Consider the following 23091-nt stretch of genomic DNA (forward strand, 5'->3'; position numbering starts at 1 on the left):
CTGTCCCCACCATCAGGGGCTCCAGTGAACACCTGACTGGCAGAGTAGACTCCGGGTTGTGTTGTGCCGGCTGGAGGGGTTCCTAACAGTTACTGGGACTAGTGATCTCCAGAAGTGGAATAATAAATTACATGATCAAACAGGGCTCTTTTTATACAGTTTATGACACACATGTTGGCAGGGGGTAACCCAGCCCCTCTAATCCTAGCTGGCACTACAAAGTCTGAGATATTATTATGATGTATACCCTCAGGATGTAATATTCTCTTAGACATTATTCAGACATGTACTGAGACACAGGATGAAAAGCTACACAGGATATAAAAGTATTGACCCCCTGCTGTGCTTTCTTCTTTTCTTACAAAAACAAGCTTCCTCCACCATGGCATATTACCTCATAAATTAATACACGAACAATATGAAAATAAATACTTTTACACTCCTAGTGCCGGAACTTAGTCCTTATTGGCGCTGCGCACCGGTTGCTAATCAGCGTCACAGCACCCATACATTAAAGATATAGATTTAAATTTATATACTCGTTAATACAACTTTAATCCCTTAGTGCTGAGGTTTAACACATTCAGCACAGCAGCATCAGGTATTAACCCATTCAATGCTACAGCACTCATCATGACCATGTGTGAGGTTAAGGGGACCCGGTCACAGTAACAAAAATTATATTTTCTTTGGATCAGAAGTAATGAAGACTTAGGTCAGCGTCATGGGGTGGTTTGACACCTTGGTATTTGGGGCATAAATTTCTAAGAGTGTAAGGTTCTATGAGTGTAAGGTTCAGAGCATAAGGTTCTATGAGTTTAAGGGTCAGGTCTAAGGTTCTATGAGGGTAAGGTTCTATGACCGTCAGGTTCTATGAGTGTAAAGTTCAGGGCATAAGGTTCTATTAGCATAAGGTTCTATGAGATTAAGATTCTATGAGCGCTAGATTGTACAAGTGTAAGGTTTAGGGCATAAGGATCTATGTGTAAGGTTCAGGGCAGAAGGTTCAATGAGCATAAGGTTCTTTGAGCGTAAGATTCTCTGAGTGTAAGGTTCCATGAGCGTAAAGTTCTCTGAGCGTAAGGTTCAATGAGTGTGAGGTTCAGGGCGTAAGGTTCTATGAGCGTAAGGTTCATGGCATAAGGTTCAATGAGCATAAGGTTCTTTGAGCGTAAGGATCGGGGCATAAGGTTCTACGAGCGTAAGGTTCTATGAGTGTGAAGTTCAGGGCGTAAGGTTCTATGAGCGTAAGGATCGGGGCATAAGGTTCTATAAGTGTAAGGTTCTATGACTGTAAGGTTCAGAGCATAAGGTTCTATGAGTGTAAGATTCTATGAGCGTAAGGATTGGGGCATAAGGTTCTATAAGTGTAAGGTTCTATGACTGTAAGGTTCAGAGCATAAGGTTCTATGAGTGTAAGATTCTATGAGCGTAAGGATTGGGGCATAAGGTTCTATGAGCGTAAGGTTCTATGAGCGTAAGGATTGGGGCATAAGGTTCTATGAGCGTAAGGTTCTATGAGCGTGAAGTTCAGGGCGTAAGGTTCTATAAGTGTAAGGTTCTATGAGCGTAAGGTTCTATAAGTGTAAGGTTCTATAAGTGTAAGGTTCTATGAGCGTAAGGTTCTATAAGTGTAAGGTTCTATGAGCGTAAGGTTCTATAAGTGTAAGGTTCAGAGTGTAAGGTTCTATGAGTGTAAGGTTCTATGAGCGTAAGGTTCTATAAGTGTAAGGTTCTATGAGCGTAAGGTTCTATAAGTGTAAGGTTCTATGAGCGTAAGGTTCTATAAGTGTAAGGTTCAGAGTGTAAAGTTCTATAAGTGTAAGGTTCTATGAGCGTAAGGTTCTATAAGTGTAAGGTTCTATGAGCGTAAGGTTCTATAAGTGTAAGGTTCAGAGTGTAAGGTTCTATGAGTGTAAGGTTCAGAGCGTAAGGTTCTATGAGTGTAAGGTTCAGAGCGTAAGGTTCTAGGAGTTTCAATTTCTATGAGTGTAAGGTCTGAGGCATAAGCTTCTATGAGTGTAAGTTTCAGGGTGTAAGATTCTATGACCTCCAGCAATAAGGAGCTGTTCTGGGTCAATATCTAGGACCAGGTGTTGGAAGAATCTCATCAGGAATGGTTCTAGTTGGGAGGAATATATGGACTCTGACTTTTTATACAGAGATTAGTCCTCCTTGTTGAGATGTCCAAGTATTCTTGTCTCCTTTTTTTCTAGTCCTAGTGCCTATCTCAGTAGATCTGTAGCAGACTATAGTGTGTGTTTTAGTGACTTAATTTCATTGAGTAGGCGCTCAGTTTTCTAGAGGGTCCCGAGTACTTTTCTTCAGAAGCCCCTTTAGCAGACAGTCAGTAGGATGAAGTTCTGTACCTGTTGTTTTAGTTTCTTCTTAAGTTTGACATCTGAAACCCCATTTAGATAATAACAGAGGACCTCTAGTGGTTCAATTTGAGAAGACTCTTTCCAGCTTTTGTTTGAGAATAATAAACAGTTCAACTACAATGTATGTTTGTGTGAAGATGTAAATAGTAATTCTTACAATAAAAGGGAAATAAAGCAAAGCACACTACTGAGTATTGTTATGCTTGGTAATTATTTTTGAGGGAATAAATAAAGTAGGGTAGTCATGTCATGCCAATACCAGATCTCCAGTGATGGTTCTTACGTGTTGCAGATGAAGATCAGAGTAAGTGTTGAAGATGTCAGAGGTTCAGGGCAGCAGAGACATACAACACAGGCAGTAAGCACTTAGGGAGAGGTTCGATCAGTTGCACACAGTCCAATTTCTTGGAGTCAGATTTGATGTATATACTGACTCTGGACCGAGCTGCTTGATAGGAGAGAACTGAAGGGTATATGGTGATTAAGCGCTGGTTCATGTATTACACAGGTCTCACTGGGTGCTAGGCCTCTGTTCAGCTCGACAATGACAGATATTTTCCCTGGTGGGGTTCCCCGGGAGATCGGGAGTGCCAAGTCAGAGGAGCATGTGTAGGCAGCCAGGAGCAATTGGCGCTTCTGGATCAGATGATTCAGACCTTGCTCAGGGTGAACACGGCGATGGTGTAAATAACATGGCAGTTTGAGCCCTGTCAGGAGATATGAAGGGCCTTTTCTAGATGCTGGTGTCAAGCGGGTGCCAACAGATGAAATACTCCCCTCCCAATGCCACCATGTGGTGGACTAGGCTCAAACCTCACAGTTCTAGGCAGTTGTTTTTAGGTCAATAAAGAAACCAGATGGCTCCCAAAGTTGTTGGGTCCTGAAGACATGAAGTTCATTCATTTTGAGTATGAGGATCCCAAATGTAGCTAGGTTTTATAAACCATCTTGAAGAGGCCACTGTTCTGACTGTGCCGAGATATTAGAACCAATCTAATTGTAATATTCTCCTATAAGAACCTCTTTTCCCATAGAACTTAGCACATGCTGATTGGTACTGAGCTGCCCCCAGAACTCAAGCATGCAGTAGGATATTATCTACAGTATGACTCGTGGCACAACAGAAGTGTAACATTGGAGACACAATAAACTACATAATAAAATACACTCATAGATGATTGTCCAGAACATCATCCTATTGAATCAGATCCAAACATAATGTTAGATAAGTGGAATGAAGGTAGCATAACCAAGTCTAGGGACCAGGATCAGTGGCAGGCAGCAGGCAAATAGTATAATCAGGTCCAAGCACAGGGTCAGTGGCAGGCAGCAGGCAAATAGAGCCTGCCTAATATTGTGTAGGTCCCCCTCATGCAGCAAAAACAGTTCTAATGCATAGAGGCATGGACTGAAGGTGTCCCGAGATATCTACCACCAAGACGTTAGCAGCAGATCCTTTAAGTCCTGTAAGTTGTGAGGTGGGGCCTCCATGGCTCAGACTTGTTATTCCAGCACATCCCACAGATGCTCGATCAGATTGAGATCTGGGGAATTTGGAGGCCAAGCCAGCACCTTAAACTGTTTGTCATGTTCCTCAAACCATTCACATCAATACCAAGGTTTCCCAGAAGAACATTGCCCAGAGCATCACACTGCCCCCGCCAGCTGCCTTCTTCCCATACTGCATCCTGATGCCATCACTTACCCAGGTAAACAACACACACACACCCGGCTGTCCACATGATATAAAAGAAAACGTGATTCATCAGACCAGACCACTTTCTTCCATTGTTTTAACGCTCATGTGCCCATTGTAGGCGCTTTAGGTGGTGGACAGAGGTCAGCACGGGCTCTCTGACCAGTCTGCGGCTACACAGCAAGCTCCGATGAGCTGTGTGCTCCGACACTTTTCTACCATAGCCAACATTAACCGTTTCAGCAATTTGTGCTACAGTAGCTCTTCTGTGAGATTGGACCAGATAGGCGCCTTCACTCCCCACATGCATCAATGAGCCTTGGGCGCCCATGACCCTGTCACTGGTTGTCTTTCCTTGCACCACATTGGTAGGTACTAACCACCACACACCGGGAACACCCCACAAGACCTGCCGTTTTGGAGATGCTCTGTTATTCACGTCACTTGTCAGTGGTGTAAATGTTATGGCTGATCGTTGTATATTTTCTTTATTATTCAGCATGGCTTACAGTAATACACATGATGCAAAAAATATTGTTTTAATCTGCTTTTTTCATTGAATATAGATTAGATGAGTTTCATCTAATGAATTGAATGAATTCTTTTTAATGTGATCAATGTGACATATTAGTGGTGCAGGGAGGTAATAGTGAAAGTAAAAGAGTGTTTACTTAATGGGGCAATCGCAGAACAGTCACAGTGCACAAATACTCTGAGTTGGGTGTACCTGATGTGCGCCTGACATCACCCTGGAGCATAAACACTGTGCACAGCACATGCCTGTAAGCACGCTATTTGTACGTGTTTGGTTTCAAGCAATTTTTGTATTACGTTCTAATGCAGAAAGGAGCTGGCCCGAGGTGTGGACGCTCCCTCAGAAATGTCATATAGTCCCTCCGGATGGGGAGTGGACGGATACAGGTCCCAAGATATGATTTATCGTCAGACAATGCCACGTGCTACCATGTAAATGATGTTCAGCTGCTAAAGATAAAGAACCTGAAAATCTGTCTCTGTAAATATATATATATAAATAGATCACTCTCCACGGCTGAAATAGTTTCCTTTTCAAGGACAACGAAACCAAAAACTAACATTCTCAGCTGCAAACCATGAAGATAAAATACAAATGAGGCTATTTACAAAGAGGAAATTCTCCGCTAAATAGGCTCTGGACTCACCACATGCCCAGATTTTCCCAAGTGCGTCCTCATATATTTGACCACCACGGTGGCTTAGTGGTTAGCACTGCTGCCTCACAGCACTGGGGTCACGAGTTTGATTCCTGACCATGACCGTATCTGTGAGATTATATGTTCTCCCCGTGTTTGCATGGGTTTCCTCCAGGTGCTTTGGTTTCCTCCCACACTCCAAAAACATACTAGTAAGTTAATTGGCTGCTATCAAATTGACCCTAGTCTGAGTGTATGTGTGTGTGTGTGTGTGTGTGTGTATGTTAGGGAATTTAGACAGTAAGCTCCAATGGCTCAGGGACTGATGTGAGTGAGTTCTCTGTACAGCGCTGTGTAATTGTGGTGCTATATAAACAGCTGATGATGATGATGATATATCCACCGTGGAACATAGGATAACGGGGTGAGGTGTGTTGGCGGAGAAGCAGTAATTTGCTGAAACATTTATTTAATGACAGACTGCAGGGCAAGGATGCAAACAGAGTTACACATTTGTACAGCAGCGCGCCTAGTATAAAGATACACAGGTGGTGGACATATGTATGACAAAATAATAGGAAGAATATTTGGAAGTGGTTTAGGGGTATCCTTTTAACAGCAGCTGACAGGGGGTGTCTGCACTGAGAATTACAAAGCAGAGCACCTGATGAGAACTCCTCTATAAAGACAAGGTGGGAGTGTCACCTGTCCATCAAGCTAGGGCTGTTGGAAGAGTGTAAAGTATTTAAGCCTGAGCTGTTCATTATGTAGTTGTAACCGATGCCGAACAAGTTTTCCGGTGACTAGGAAGTTGTTCACTATGTAGTTGTAACCGATGCCGAACAAGTTGGCCGGCGAATAGGTAGTTGGTCTCTGTTAACCTAGCATTAGGGTCACAAAAAAATGTGTGGAACTTTGTGCTATAAGCTACTTTACCATCCTGACAATAAAAGCAAAGTACAAGCAAGAAGTTGTTGTGTGTGCATCATCAGAAGTGTGCTCGTGTCAGGGGTGAAACTTGAAAAAGTAAAGGGAGTCACTATTTAGGTCACGTCTTGAATATGGAGATCAGATTTGCGCCCCTCACTGTAAGAAGAACATTGGGGAATTCAGAAGCGTTCACACATTGATGATCTCATTAATAAAGGGGATGGAAGGATAAAGTTTAGAAGAATTAGAGGGGTTTACTCTAGTAAAAAAGGTGCCTTTCAGGCGATCTAATTATTAAGTATATAAAATATCCGGAGTCACTAAAAGGTTTGGTCTATTGAGGATTCCAAAATCACGGACTATGCCAGTGGTTCCCAAACTGTGCACCACGGCTCCCTGGGGCGATCTCACAGAGGTGCCTCGGCAAAGGCCAGTGGTAAGCAAGACAGAGGACTTCTTGGTAATTATTTTGGCTCACGGGTGCCTTGAAAAAAGTATAGGAGACCCTAAGGGTGCCTCGAGAAAGTCTGGGTTCCACTGGACTATGCAGAGGATGAAGAGTCATCAGCTGTGAATGGAAGAAATATGGCTTAACCATCAGCGCAGGAAGGGTTCTTTGCTGTAAAGGCAGTTACACTATGGATTCCTAACACACAGCATGGAACTATGGATTGGGGCACTGCCTAATCCAAATGGTATCTGTAGCTACTGTTACTAGAGGACATTATACGGGCAACTGATACAGGAAATTTATACTATTGCCAATGTTGGAGTCAAGATCGAATCTTTTATCACCCCAAAAAACTGCCCCATAACCTACAGGATTATATAGAAGGGAGCTATGAGTCTGCCCCTCCCCCTGCAGGGTGACACAGATAGAAGGGAGCTATGAGCCTGCCCCTCCCCCTGCAGGGTAACACAGACAGAAGGGAGCTATGAGTCTGCACCTCCCCCTGCAGGGTGACACAGATAGAAGGGAGCTATGAGTCTGCCCCTCCCCCTGCAGGGTAACACAGATAGAAGGGAGCTATGAGTCTGCACCTCCCCCTGCAGGGTAACACAGATAGAAGGGAGCTATGAGTCTGCACCTCCCCCTGCAGGGTAACACAGATAGAAGGGAGCTATGAGTCTGCACCTCCCCCTGCACGGTGACACAGATAGAAGGGAGCTATGAGTCTGCCCCTCCCCCTGCAGGGTAACAGAGATAGAAGGGAGCTATGAGTCTGCACCTCCCCCTGCAGGGTGACACAGATAGAAGAGAGCTATGAGTCTGCACCTCCCCCTGCAGGGTAACACAGATAGAAGGGAGCTATGAGTCTGCACCTCCCCCTGCAGGGTGACACAAACAGAAGGGAGCTATGAGTCTGTCCCTCCCCCTGCAGGGTGACACAGACAGAAGGGAGCTATTAGTCTGTCCCTCATCCTGCAGGGTGACACAGTGACACAGACAGAAGGGAGCTATGAGTCTGTCCCTCCCCCTGCAAGGTGACACAGTGACACAGACAGAAGGGAGCTATGAGTCTGTCCCTCCCCCTGCAAGGTGACACAGTGACACAGACAGAAGGGAGCTATGAGTCTGTCCCTCCCCCTGCAAGGTGACACAGTGACACAGACAGAAGGGAGCTATGAGTCTGTCCCTCCTCCTGCAGGGTGACGCAGACAGAAGGGAGCTATGAGTCTGACCCTCCCCCTGCAGGGTGACACAGTCAGAAGGGAGCTATGAGTCTGCCCCCCCCCCCCCTGCAGGGTGACACAGTGACGCAGACAGAAGGGATCTATGAGACTGACCCTCCCTCTGCAGGGTGACACAGTCAGAAGGGAGCTATGAGTCTGTCCCTCCCCCTGCAGGGTGACACAGACAAAAGGGAGCTATGAGTCAGTCCCTCCCCCTGCACCGTGACAAAGTGACACCGACAGAAGGGAGCTATGAGTCTGTCTCTCCCCCTGCAGGGTGACATAGTGCACAGACAGAAGGGAGCTATGAGTCTGTCCCTCCCCCTGCAGGGTGACATAGTGACACAGACAGAAGGGAGCTATGAGTCTGTCCCTCCCCCTGCAGGGTGACACAGATAGAAGGGAGCTATGAGTCTGCCCCTCCCCCTGCAGGGTAACACAGATAGAAGGGAGCTATGAGTCTGCACCTCCCCCTGCAGGGTGACACAAACAGAAGGGAGCTATGAGTCTGTCCCTCCCCCTGCAGGGTGACACAGTGACGCAGACAGAAGGGAGCTATGAGTCTGTCCCTCCCCCTGCAAGGTGACACAAACAGAAGGGAGATATGAGTCTGTCCCTCCCCCTACAGGGTGACACAGTGACACAGACAGAAGGGAGCTATGAGTCTGCACCTCCCCCTGCAGGGTGACACAAACAGAAGGGAGCTATGAGTCTGCCCCTCCTCCTGCAGGGTGACACAGTGACGCAGACAGAAGGGAGCTATGAGTCTGTCCCTCCCCCTGCAAGGTGACACAGTGACACAGACAGAAGGGAGCTATGAGTCTGTCCCTCCCCCTGCAGGGTGACATAGTGACACAGACAGAAGGGAGCTATGAGTCTGTCTCTCATCCTGCAGGGTGACACAGTGACACAGACAGAAGGGAGCTATGAGTCTGTCCCTCCCCCTGCAAGGTGACACAGTGACACAGACAGAAGGGAGCAATGAGTCTGTCCCTCCCCCTGCAAGGTGACACAGTGACACAGACAGAAGGGAGCTATGAGTCTGTCCCTCCCCCTGCAAGGTGACACAGTGACACAGACAGAAGGGAGCTATGAGTCTGTCCCTCCTCCTGCAGGGTGACACAGTGATACAGACAGAAGGGAGCTATGAGTCTGTCCCTCCCCCTACAGGGTGACACAGACAGAAGGGAGCTATGAGTCTGACTCTCCCCCTGCAGGGTGACACAGTCAGAAGGGAACTATGAGTCTGTCCCTCCCCCTGCAAGGTGACACAGTGACACAGACAGAAGGGAGCTATGAGTCTGACTCTCCCCCTGCAGGGTGACACAGTCAGAAGGGAACTATGAGTCTGTCCCTCCCCCTGCAAGGTGACACAGTGACACAGACAGAAGGGAGCTATGAGTCTGTCCCTCCCCCTGCAAGGTGACACAGTGACACAGACAGAAGAGAGCTATGAGTCTGTCCCTCCCAATGCAGGGTGACATAGTGACACAGACAGAAGGGAGCTATGAGTCTGTCCCTCCCCCTGCAGGGTGACACAGATAGAAGGGAGCTATGAGTCTGCCCCTCCCCCTGCAGGGTAACACAGATAGAAGGGAGCTATGAGTCTGCACCTCCCCCTGCAGGGTGACACAAACAGAAGGGAGCTATGAGTCTGTCCCTCCCCCTGCAGGGTGACACAGTGACGCAGACAGAAGGGATCTATGAGTCTGACCCTCCCTCTGCAGGGTGACATAGTGACACAGACAGAAGGGAGCTATGAGTCTGTCCCTCCCCCTGCAGGGTGACACAGATAGAAGGGAGCTATGAGTCTGCCCCTCCCCCTGCAGGGTAACACAGATAGAAGGGAGCTATGAGTCTGCCCCTCCCCCTGCAGGGTAACACAGATAGAAGGGAGCTATGAGTCTGCACCTCCCCCTGCAGGGTGACACAGTCAGAAGGGAGCTATGAGTCTGTCCCTCCCCCTGCAGGGTGACACAGACAAAAGGGAGCTATGAGTCAGTCCCTCCCCCTGCACCGTGACAAAGTGACACAGACAGAAGGGAGCTATGAGTCTGTCCCTCCCCCTGCAGGGTGACATAGTGCACAGACAGAAGGGAGCTATAAGTCTGTCCCTCCCCCTGCAGGGTGACATAGTGACACAGACAGAAGGGAGCTATGAGTCTGTCCCTCCCCCTGCAGGGTGACACAGACAGAAGGGAGCTATGAGTCTGTCCCTCCTCCTGCAAGGTGACACAGTGACACAGACAGAAGGGAGCTATGAATCTATCCTCCCCCTGCAGGGTGACACAGACAGAAGGGAGCTATGAGTCTGTCCCTCCCCCTGTAGGGTGACACAGTGACACAGACAGAAGGGAGCTATGAGTCTGTCCCTCCCCCTGTAGGGTGATAGTGACTCAGACAGAAGAGAGCTATGAGTCTGTCTCTCCCCCTGCAGGGTGACACAGTGACACAGACAGAAGAGAGCTACGAGTCTGCCCCTCCCCCTGCAGGGTGACATAGTGACACAGACAGGAGGGAGCTATGAGTCTGTCCCTCCCCTGCAGGGTGACACAGTGACACAGACAGAAGGGAGCTATGAGTCTGACCCTCCCCCTGCAGGGTGACACAGTGACGCAGAAAGAAGGGAGCTATGAGTCTGACCCTCCCCCTGCAGGGTGACACAGTCAGAAGAGAGCTATGAGTCTGTCCCTCCCCCTGCAGGGTGACATAGTGACACAGACAGAAGGGAGCTATGAGTCTGTCCTCCTCCTGCAGGGTGACATAGTGACACAGACAGAAGGGAGCTATGAGTCGGTCCCTCCCCCTGCAGGGTGACACAGTGACACAGACAGAAGGGAGCTATGAGTCTGTCCCTCCCCCTGCAGGGTGACATAGTGACACAGACAGAAGGGAGCTATGAGTCTGTCCTCCTCCTGCAGGGTGATACAGTGACACAGACAGAAGGGAGCTATGAGTCTGTCCCTCCCCCTGCAGGGTGACACAGTGACACAGACAGAAGGGAGCTATGAGTCTGTCCCTCCTCCTGCAGGGTGACACAGTGATACAGACAGAAGGGAGCTATGAGTCTGACCCTCCCCCTGCAGGGTGACACAGTGACGCAGAAAGAAGGGAGCTATGAGTCTGACCCTCCCCCTGCAGGGTGACACAGACAGAAGGGAGCTATGAGTCTGCCCCTCCTCCTGCAGGGTGACACAGTGACGCAGACAGAAGGGAGCTATGAGTCTGTCCCTCCCCCTGCAAGGTGACACAGTGACACAGACAGAAGGGAGCTATGAGTCTGTCCCTCCCCCTGCAGGGTGACATAGTGACACAGACAGAAGGGAGCTATGAGTCTGACCCTCCCCCTGCAGGGTGACATAGTGACACAGACAGAAGGAAGCTATGAGTCTGACCCTCCCCCTGCAGGGTGACACAGTGACACAGACAGAAGGGAGCTATGAGTCTACCCCTCCCCCTGCAGGGTGATAGTGACACAGACAAAAGAGAGATATGAGTCTGTCTCTCCCCCTGCAGGGTGACACAGTTATACAGACAGAAGGGAGCTGTGAGTCTGTCTATCCCCCTGCAGGGTGACACAGTGACACAGACAGAAGGGAGCTATGAGTCTGACCCTCCCCCTGCAGGGTGACACAGTCAGAAGGGAGCTATGAGTCTGTCCCTCCCCCTGCAGGGTGACACAGTGACACAGACAGAAGGGAGCTATGAGTCTGACCCTCACCCTGCAGAGTGACACAGTGACGCAGACAGAAGGGAGCTATGAGTCTGTCCCTCCCCCTGCAAGGTGACACAAACAGAAGGGAGATATGAGTCTGTCCCTCCCCCTGCAGGGTGACACAGTGACACAGACAGAAGGGAGCTATGAGTCTGCACCTCCCCCTGCAGGGTGACACAAACAGAAGGGAGCTATGAGTCTGCCCCTCCTCCTGCAGGGTGACATAGTGACACAGACAGAAGGAAGCTATGAGTCTGTCCCTCCCCCTGCAAGGTGACACAGTGACACAGACAGAAGGAAGCTATGAGTCTGTCCTCCCCCTCCAGGGTGACACAGACAGAAGAGAGCTATGAGTCTGTCCCTCCTCCTGCAAGGTGACACAGTGACACAGACAGAAGGGAGCTATGAGTCTGTCCCTCCTCCTGCAGGGTGACAAAGTGATACAGACAGTAGGGAGCTATGAGTCTGACCCTCCCCCTGCAGAGTGACACAGTGACGCAGACAGAAGGGAGCTATGAGTCTGCCCCCCCCCTGCAGGGTGACACAGTCAGAAGAGAGATATGAGTCTGTCCCTCCCCCTGCAGGGTGACATAGTGACACAGACAGAAGGGAGCTATGAGTCTGACCCTCCCCCTGCAGGGTGACACAGTCAGAAGAGAGCTATGAGTCTGTCCCTCCCCCTGCAGGGTGACACAGTGACACAGACAGAAGGGAGCTATGAGTCTACCCCTCCCCCTGCAGGGTGATAGTGACACAGACAAAAGAGAGATATGAGTCTGTCTCTCCCCCTGCAGGGTGACACAGTTATACAGACAGAAGGGAGCTGTGAGTCTGTCCCTACCCCTGCAGGGTGACACAGTGACACAGACAGAAGGGAGCTATGAGTCTGACCCTCCCCCTGCAGGGTGACACAGTCAGAAGAGAGCTATGAGTCTGTCCCTCCCCCTGCAGGGTGACACAGTGACGCAGACAGAAGGGAGCTATGAGTCTGTCCCTCCTCCTGCAAGGTGACATAGACAGAAGGGAGCTATGAGTCTCCCCCTCCCCCTGCAGGGTGACACAGTGACACAGACAAAAGGGAGCTATGAGTCAGTCCCTCCCCCTGCAGGGTGACATAGTGACACAGACAGAAGGGAGCTATGAGTCTGACCCTCCCCCTGCAGGGTGACATAGTGACACAGACAGAAGGGAGCTATGAGTCTGTCCCTCCCCCTGCAGGGTGACACAGTGACACAGACAAAAGAGAGATATGAGTCTTTCTCTCCCCCTGCAGGGTGACACAGTTATACAGACAGAAGGGAGCTATGAGTCTGCCCCTCCTCCTGCAGGGTGACACAGTCAGAAGGGAGCTATGAGCCTGTCCCTCCCCCTGCAGGGTGACACAGTGACACAGACAGAAGGGAGCTATGAGTCTGTCCCTACCCCTGCAGGGTGACACAGTGACACAGACAGAAGAGAGCTATGAGTCTGCCCCTCCCCCTGCAGGGTGACATAGTGACACAGACAGGAGGGAGCTATAAGTCTGTCCCTCCCCCTGCAGGGTGACACAGTGACACAGACAGAAGGGAGCTATGAGTCTGTCCCTCCCCCTGCAGGGTGACACAGTGACACAGACAGAAGGGAGCTATGAGTCTGTCTCTCCCCCTGCAGGGTGACACAGACAGAAGAGAGCTATGAATCTACCCCTCCCCCTGCAGGGTGACACAGACAGGAGAGAGCTATGAGTCTGTCTCTCCCCCTGCAGGGTGACACAGTAACACAGACAGAAGGGAGATATGAGTCTGTCCCTCCCCCTGCAGTGTGACACAGTGACACAGACAGAAGGGAACTATGAGTCTGTCCCTCCCCCTGCAGGGTGACACAGTGATACAGACAGAAGGGAACTATGAGTCTGACCCTCCCCCTGCAGGGTGACACAGTGATACAGACAGAAGGGAACTATGAGTCTGACCCTCCCCCTGCAGGGTGACACAGTGAGACAGACAGAAGGGAACTATGAGTCTGTCCCTCCCCCTGCAGGGTGACACAGTGATACAGACAGAAGGGAACTATGAGTCTGACCCTCCCCCTGCAGGGTGACACAGTGAGACAGACAGAAGGGAACTATGAGTCTGTCCCTCCCCCTGCAGGGTGACACAGTGACACAGACAGAAGGGAGCTATGAGTTTCTTAATTTTTAGGTCAAATTAGGGAATGATGCGAAGATTTCATAATCAGTGGGTTTTGAAAATGTTGCTGATTTATTGGACCGATTTATGTAAATGTCTGTAACAAAAGCAATACATTTATTGGGGAACAAGTTCCCATTATATACTTTACATATAACCTCAGAAAAGATATATCCACCTGTCCCTGACAGATATGTTACAGATTATTACATTACTGACCCCTCTAGAGATCTGCAGAACATTGCTCTGTCCCATCTACCCCCTGACAGATACATAGTGATATATTCTGCAGATTATTACATTACTGACCCCTCTAGAGATCTGCAGAACATTGTTCTGTCCCATCTACCCCCTGACAGATACATAGTGATATATTCTGCAGATTATTACATTACTGACCTCTATAGAGATCTGCAGAACATTGCTCTGTCCCATCTACCCCCTGACAGATACATAGTGATATATTCTGCAGATTATTACATTACTGACCTCTATAGAGATCTGCAGAACATTGCTCTGTTCCATCTACCCCCTGACAGATACATAGTGATATATTCTGCAGATTATTACATTACTTATCTCTCTAGAGATCTGCAGAACATTGCTCTGTTCCATCTACCCCCTGACAGGTACATAGTGATATATTCTGCAGATTATTACATTACTTATCTCTCTAGAGATCTGCAGAACATTGTTCTGTCCCTTCTACCCCTGACAGATACATAGTGATATATTCTGCAGATTATTACATTACTGACCTCTATAGAGATCTGCAGAACATTGCTCTGTTCCATCTACCCCCTGACAGGTACACAGTGATATATTCTGCAGATTATTACATTACTTATCTCTCTAGAGATCTGCAGAACATTGCTCTGTCCCATCCATACCCTGACAGATACATAGTGATATATTCTGCAGATTATTACATTACTGACCTCTCTAGAGATCTGCAGAACATTGCTCTGTCCCATCTACCCCCTGACAGATACATAGTGATATATTCTGCAGATTATTACATTACTGACCTCTATAGAGATCTGCAGAACATTGCTCTGTCCCATCTACCCCCTGACAGATACATAGTGATATATTCTGCAGATTATTACATTACTGTCCTCTATAGAGATCTGCAGAACATTGCTCTGTCCCATCTACCCCCTGACAGATACATAGTGATATAATCTGCAGATTATTACATTACTAACCTCTCTAGAGATCTGCAGACCATTGCTCTGTCCCATCTACCCCCTGACAGATACATAGTGATATATTCTGCAGATTATTACATTACTGACCTCTCTAGTGATCTGCAGAACATTGCTCTGTCCCATCTACCCCTGACAGATACATAGTGATATATTCTGCAGATTATTACATTACTGACCTCTATAGAGATCTGCAGAACATTGCTCTGTTCCATCTACCCCGACAGATACATAGTGATATATTCTGCAGATTATTACATTACTGACCTCTATAGAGATCTGCAGAACATTGCTCTGTTCCATCTACCCCCTGACAGATACATAGTGATATATTCTGCAGATTATTACATTACTGACCTCTATAGAGATCTGCAGAACATTGCTCTGTCCCATCTACCCCCTGACAGATACATAGTGATATATTCTGCAGATTATTACATTACTGACCTCTATAGAGATCTGCAGAACATTGCTCTGTCCCATCTACCCCTGACAGATACATAGTGATATATTCTGAAGATTATTACATTACTGACCTCTATAGAGATCTGCAGAACATTGATCTGTCCCATCTACCCCCTGACAGATACATAGTGATATATTCTGCAGATTATTACATTACTGACCTCTCTAGAGATCTGCAGAACATTGCTCTGTTCCATCTACCCCCTGACAGATACATAGTGATATATTCTGCAGATTATTATATTACTGACCGCTATAGAGATCTGCAGAACATTGCTCTGTCCCATCTACCCCCTGACAGATACATAGTGATATATTCTGCAGATTATTACATTACTGACCTCTCTAGAGATCTGCAGAACATTGCTCTGTTCCATCTACCCCCTGACAGATACATAGTGATATATTCTGCAGATTATTACATTACTGACCTCTATAGAGATCTGCAGAACATTGCTCTGTCCCATCTACCCCCTGACAGATACATAGTGATATAATCTGCAGATTATTACATTACTGACCTCTCTAGAGATCTGCAGACCATTGCTCTGTCCCATCTACCCCCTGACAGATACATAGTGATATATTCTGCAGATTATTACATTACTGACCTCTATAGAGATCTGCAGAACATTGCTCTGTCCCATCTACCCCCTGACAGATACATAGCGATATATTCTGCAGATTATTACATTACTGACCTCTATAGAGATCTGCAGAACATTGCTCTGTTCCATCTACCCCCTGACAGATACATAGTGATATATTCTGCAGATTATTACATTACTGACCTCTCTAGAGAACTGCAGAACATTGCTCTGTTCCATCTACCCCCTGGCAGATACATAGTGATATATTCTGCAGATTATTACATTACTGACCTCTATAGAGATCTGCAGAACATTGCTCTGTCCCATCTACCCCCTGACAAATACATAGTGATATATTCTGCAGATTATTACATTACTGACCTCTATAGAGATCTGCAGAACATTGCTCTGTCCCATCTACCCCCTGACAGATACATAGTGATATATTCTGCAGATTATTACATTACTGACCTCTATAGAGATCTGCAGAACATTGCTCTGTCCCATCTACCCCCTGACAGATACATAGTGATATATTCTGCAGATTATTACATTACTTATCTCTCTAGAGATCTGCAGAACATTGCTCTGTTCCATCTACCCCCTGACAGGTACATAGTGATATATTCTGCAGATTATTACATTACTTATCTCTCTAGAGATCTGCAGAACATTGTTCTGTCCCATCTACCACTGACAGATACATAGTGATATATTCTGCAGATTATTACATTACTGACCTCTATAGAGATCTGCAGAACATTGCTCTGTTCCATCTACCCCCTGACAGGTACATAGTGATATATTCTGCAGATTATTATATTACTTATCTCTCTAGAGATCTGCAGAACATTGCTCTGTCCCATCCATACCCTGACAGATACATAGTGATATATTCTGCAGATTATTACATTACTGACCTCCCTAGAGATCTGCAGAACATTGCTCTGTCCCATCTACCCCCTGACAGATACATAGTGATATATTCTGCAGATTATTACATTACTGTCCTCTATAGAGATCTGCAGAACATTGCTCTGTCCCATCTACCCCCTGACAGATACATAGTGATATAATCTGCAGATTATTACATTACTAACCTCTCTAGAGATCTGCAGACCATTGCTCTGTCCCATCTACCCCCTGACAGATACATAGTGATATATTCTGCAGATTATTACATTACTGACCTCTCTAGTGATCTGCAGAACATTGCTCTGTCCCATCTACCCCTGACAGATACATAGTGATATATTCGGTGCTAGGTCCTCTGCTGTTCTCTATCTATACCGCTTCTCTTGGAAATCTAATAAGTTCCTTTGGCTTTCAGTATCATCTCTATGCGGATGATACCCAAATCTATCTATCCTCTCCTGATATCTCGACATCTGTGTTGTCCCGTGTAACTGACTGTCTTTCTGCCATTTCATCTTGGATGGCCTCTCGTCAACTCAAACTTAATCTTTCTAAAACAGAGTTAATAATATTCCCACCCGCCAACAAGAGCATACCTGACATTTCTATCTCTGTTGATAACATGACCATAAATTCCACCCCACAAGCTCGCTGCCTAGGTGTGATCCTTGATTCACGCCTATCCTTTGTTCCCCACATTGACTCTATATCTAAATCATGTTACATACATCTAAAGAACATTTCCAGAATCCGCACATATCTCACACAAGACACTGCTAAAACCTTAATTCATGCACTAATCATCTCCCGCATTGACTATTGCAATTCCCTCCTTACTGGTCTTCCCAAAAACAGACTCAAACCCCTAAAATCTATTTTGCATGCTTCGGCAAGACTGATTTTCCTTGCAAATAGCTATTCCTCTGTTGAATCACTCTGTATGTCTCTACACTGGCTGCCTGTCTTCTACCGAATCCAATATAAAATACTTTTACTAACCTACAAGGCCATCAACAAAGCTGCACCAACATACATCTCCTCTCTTGTCTCAAAATATCCCAACTCGGCAACTCCGTTCTGCAAAAGATCTGCGTCTCTCATCCACCCTCATTACATCCTCCCATTCCCGGTTACAGGACTTTTTTCGGGCTGCACCCACTCTATGGAACTCTCTCCCTCGCACAATAAGACTCTCCTCTGTTCTACAAACTTTCAAGCGTTCTCTGAAAACCTACCTATTCAGACAAGCTTATAATATTCCTCAACCACCATCTTAACCTCACTACCTTTAGCCTGTTACACAATTTCACACAAGACAACTACCCCCGGAATAACATTGTTGTGTGACAGGATCATTTAGCTTATGAGTCACCCTACCTTTGCAGTCTGGCTGGGCCAAGATGCAAAATGTATACTTAACCTCATGTGTCAATCTCCCATTGTCCCATAGATTGTAAGCTTGCGAGCAGGGCCTTCTCACCTCTTTGTCTGTTTTACCCAGTTTGTTTATTAGTTTATTACGTTTGTCCCCAATTGTAAAGCGCTACGGAATATGTTGGCGCTATATAAATAAATGATGATGATGATGATGATATTCTGCAGATTATTACATTACTGACCTCTATAGAGATCTGCAGAACATTGCTCTGTTCCATCTACCCCCTGACAGATACATAGTGATATATTCTGCAGATTATTACATTACTGACCTCTATAGAGATCTGCAGAACATTGCTCTGTCCCATCTACCCCCTGACAGATACATAGTGATATATTCTGCAGATTATTACATTACTGACCTCTCTAGAGATCTGCAGAACATTGCTCTGTTCCATCTACCACCTGACAGATACATAGTGATATATTCTGCAGACTATTACATTACTGACCTCTATAGAGATCTGCAGAACATTGCTCTGTCCCATCTACCCCCTGACAGATACATAGTGATATAATCTGCAGATTATTACATTACTGACCTCTCTAGAGATCTGCAGACCATTGCTCTGTCCCATCTACCCCTGACAGATACATAGTGATATATTCTGAAGATTATTACATTACTGACCTCTATAGAGATCTGCAGAACATTGATCTGTCCCATCTACCCCCTGACAGATACATAGTGATATATTCTGCAGATTATTACATTACTGACCTCTCTAGAGATCTGCAGAACATTGCTCTGTTCCATCTACCCCCTGACAGATACATAGTGATATATTCTGCAGATTATTATATTACTGGCCGCTATAGAGATCTGCAGAACATTGCTCTGTCCCATCTACCCCCTGACAGATACATAGTGATATATTCTGCAGATTATTACATTACTGACCTCTCTAGAGATCTGCAGACCACTGCTCTGTCCCATCTACCCCTGACAGATACATAGTGATATATTCTGAAGATTATTACATTACTGACCTCTATAGAGATCTGCAGAACATTGATCTGTCCCATCTACCCCCTGACAGATACATAGTGATATATTCTGCAGATTATTACATTACTGACCTCTCTAGAGATCTGCAGAACATTGCTCTGTTCCATCTACCCCCTGACAGATACATAGTGATATATTCTGCAGATTATTATATTACTGGCCGCTATAGAGATCTGCAGAACATTGCTCTGTCCCATCTACCCCCTGACAGATACATAGTGATATATTCTGCAGATTATTACATTACTGACCTCTCTAGAGATCTGCAGAACATTGCTCTGTTCCATCTACCCCCTGACAGATACATAGTGATATATTCTGCAGATTATTACATTACTGACCTCTATAGAGATCTGCAGAACATTGCTCTGTCCCATCTACCCCCTGACAGATACATAGTGATATAATCTGCAGATTATTACATTACTGACCTCTCTAGAGATCTGCAGACCATTGCTCTGTCCCATCTACCCCCTGACAGATACATAGTGATATATTCTGCAGATTATTACATTACTGACCTCTATAGAGATCTGCAGAACATTGCTCTGTCCCATCTACCCCCTGACAGATACATAGCGATATATTCTGCAGATTATTACATTACTGACCTCTATAGAGATCTGCAGAACATTGCTCTGTTCCATCTACCCCCTGACAGATACATAGTGATATATTCTGCAGATTATTACATTACTGACCTCTCTAGAGAACTGCAGAACATTGCTCTGTTCCATCTACCCCCTGGCAGATACATAGTGATATATTCTGCAGATTATTACATTACTGACCTCTATAGAGATCTGCAGAACATTGCTCTGTCCCATCTACCCCCTGACAGATACATAGTGATATATTCTGCAGATTATTACATTACTGACCTCTATAGAGATCTGCAGAACATTGCTCTGTCCCATCTACCCCCTGACAGATACATAGTGATATAATCTGCAGATTATTACATTACTAACCTCTCTAGAGATCTGCAGACCATTGCTCTGTCCCATCTACCCCCTGACAGATACATAGTGATATATTCTGCAGATTATTACATTACTGACCTCTCTAGTGATCTGCAGAACATTGCTCTGTCCCATCTACCCCTGACAGATACATAGTGATATATTCTGCAGATTATTACATTACTGACCTCTATAGAGATCTGCAGAACATTGCTCTGTTCCATCTACCCCCTGACAGATACATAGTGATATATTCTGCAGATTATTACATTACTGACCTCTATAGAGATCTGCAGAACATTGCTCTGTCCCATCTACCCCCTGACAGATACATAGTGATATATTCTGCAGATTATTACATTACTGACCTCTCTAGAGATCTGCAGAACATTGCTCTGTTCCATCTACCACCTGACAGATACATAGTGATATATTCTGCAGATTATTACATTACTGACCTCTATAGAGATCTGCAGAACATTGCTCTGTCCCATCTACCCCCTGACAGATACATAGTGATATATTCTGCAGATTATTACATTACTGACCTTTCTAGAGATCTGCAGAACATTGCTCTGTTCCATCTACCCCCTGACAGATACATAGTGATATATTCTGCAAATTATTACATTACTGACCTCTCTAGAGAACTGCAGAACATTGCTCTGTTCCATCTACCCCCTGACAGATACATAGTGATATATTCTGCAGATTATTACATTACTGACCTCTATAGAGATCTGCAGAACATTGCTCTGTCCCATCTACCCCCTGACAGATACATAGTGATATATTCTGCAGATTATTACATTACTGACCTCTATAGAGATCTGCAGAACATTGCTCTGTCCCATCTACCCCCTGACAGATACATAGTGATATATTCTGCAGATTATTACATTACTGACCTCTATAGAGATCTGCAGAACATTGCTCTGTCCCATCTACCCCCGGACAGATACATAGTGATATATTCTGCAGATTATTACATTACTGACCTTTATAGAGTTCTGCAGAACATTGCTCTGTTCCATCTACCACCTGACAGATACATAGTGATATATTCTGCAGACTATTACATTACTGACCTCTATAGAGATCTGCAGAACATTGCTCTGTCCCATCTACCCCCTGACAGATACATAGTGATATAATCTGCAGATTATTACATTACTGACCTCTCTAGAGATCTGCAGACCATTGCTCTGTCCCATCTACCCCTGACAGATACATAGTGATATATTCTGAAGATTATTACATTACTGACCTCTATAGAGATCTGCAGAACATTGATCTGTCCCATCTACCCCCTGACAGATACATAGTGATATATTCTGCAGATTATTACATTACTGACCTCTCTAGAGATCTGCAGAACATTGCTCTGTTCCATCTACCCCCTGACAGATACATAGTGATATATTCTGCAGATTATTATATTACTGGCCGCTATAGAGATCTGCAGAACATTGCTCTGTCCCATCTACCCCCTGACAGATACATAGTGATATATTCTGCAGATTATTACATTACTGACCTCTCTAGAGATCTGCAGACCATTGCTCTGTCCCATCTACCCCTGACAGATACATAGTGATATATTCTGAAGATTATTACATTACTGACCTCTATAGAGATCTGCAGAACATTGATCTGTCCCATCTACCCCCTGACAGATACATAGTGATATATTCTGCAGATTATTACATTACTGACCTCTCTAGAGATCTGCAGAACATTGCTCTGTTCCATCTACCCCCTGACAGATACATAGTGATATATTCTGCAGATTATTATATTACTGGCCGCTATAGAGATCTGCAGAACATTGCTCTGTCCCATCTACCCCCTGACAGATACATAGTGATATATTCTGCAGATTATTACATTACTGACCTCTCTAGAGATCTGCAGAACATTGCTCTGTTCCATCTACCCCCTGACAGATACATAGTGATATATTCTGCAGATTATTACATTACTGACCTCTATAGAGATCTGCAGAACATTGCTCTGTCCCATCTACCCCCTGACAGATACATAGTGATATAATCTGCAGATTATTACATTACTGACCTCTCTAGAGATCTGCAGACCATTGCTCTGTCCCATCTACCCCCTGACAGATACATAGTGATATATTCTGCAGATTATTACATTACTGACCTCTATAGAGATCTGCAGAACATTGCTCTGTCCCATCTACCCCCTGACAGATACATAGCGATATATTCTGCAGATTATTACATTACTGACCTCTATAGAGATCTGCAGAACATTGCTCTGTTCCATCTACCCCCTGACAGATACATAGTGATATATTCTGCAGATTATTACATTACTGACCTCTCTAGAGAACTGCAGAACATTGCTCTGTTCCATCTACCCCCTGGCAGATACATAGTGATATATTCTGCAGATTATTACATTACTGACCTCTATAGAGATCTGCAGAACATTGCTCTGTCCCATCTACCCCCTGACAGATACATAGTGATATATTCTGCAGATTATTACATTACTGACCTCTATAGAGATCTGCAGAACATTGCTCTGTCCCATCTACCCCCTGACAGATACATAGTGATATAATCTGCAGATTATTACATTACTAACCTCTCTAGAGATCTGCAGACCATTGCTCTGTCCCATCTACCCCCTGACAGATACATAGTGATATATTCTGCAGATTATTACATTACTGACCTCTCTAGTGATCTGCAGAACATTGCTCTGTCCCATCTACCCCTGACAGATACATAGTGATAT

This window comes from Mixophyes fleayi, chromosome 4 (genome assembly GCF_038048845.1).
Source record: "Mixophyes fleayi isolate aMixFle1 chromosome 4, aMixFle1.hap1, whole genome shotgun sequence".
In the NCBI taxonomy this organism is placed as follows: Eukaryota; Metazoa; Chordata; class Amphibia; order Anura; family Limnodynastidae; genus Mixophyes; species Mixophyes fleayi.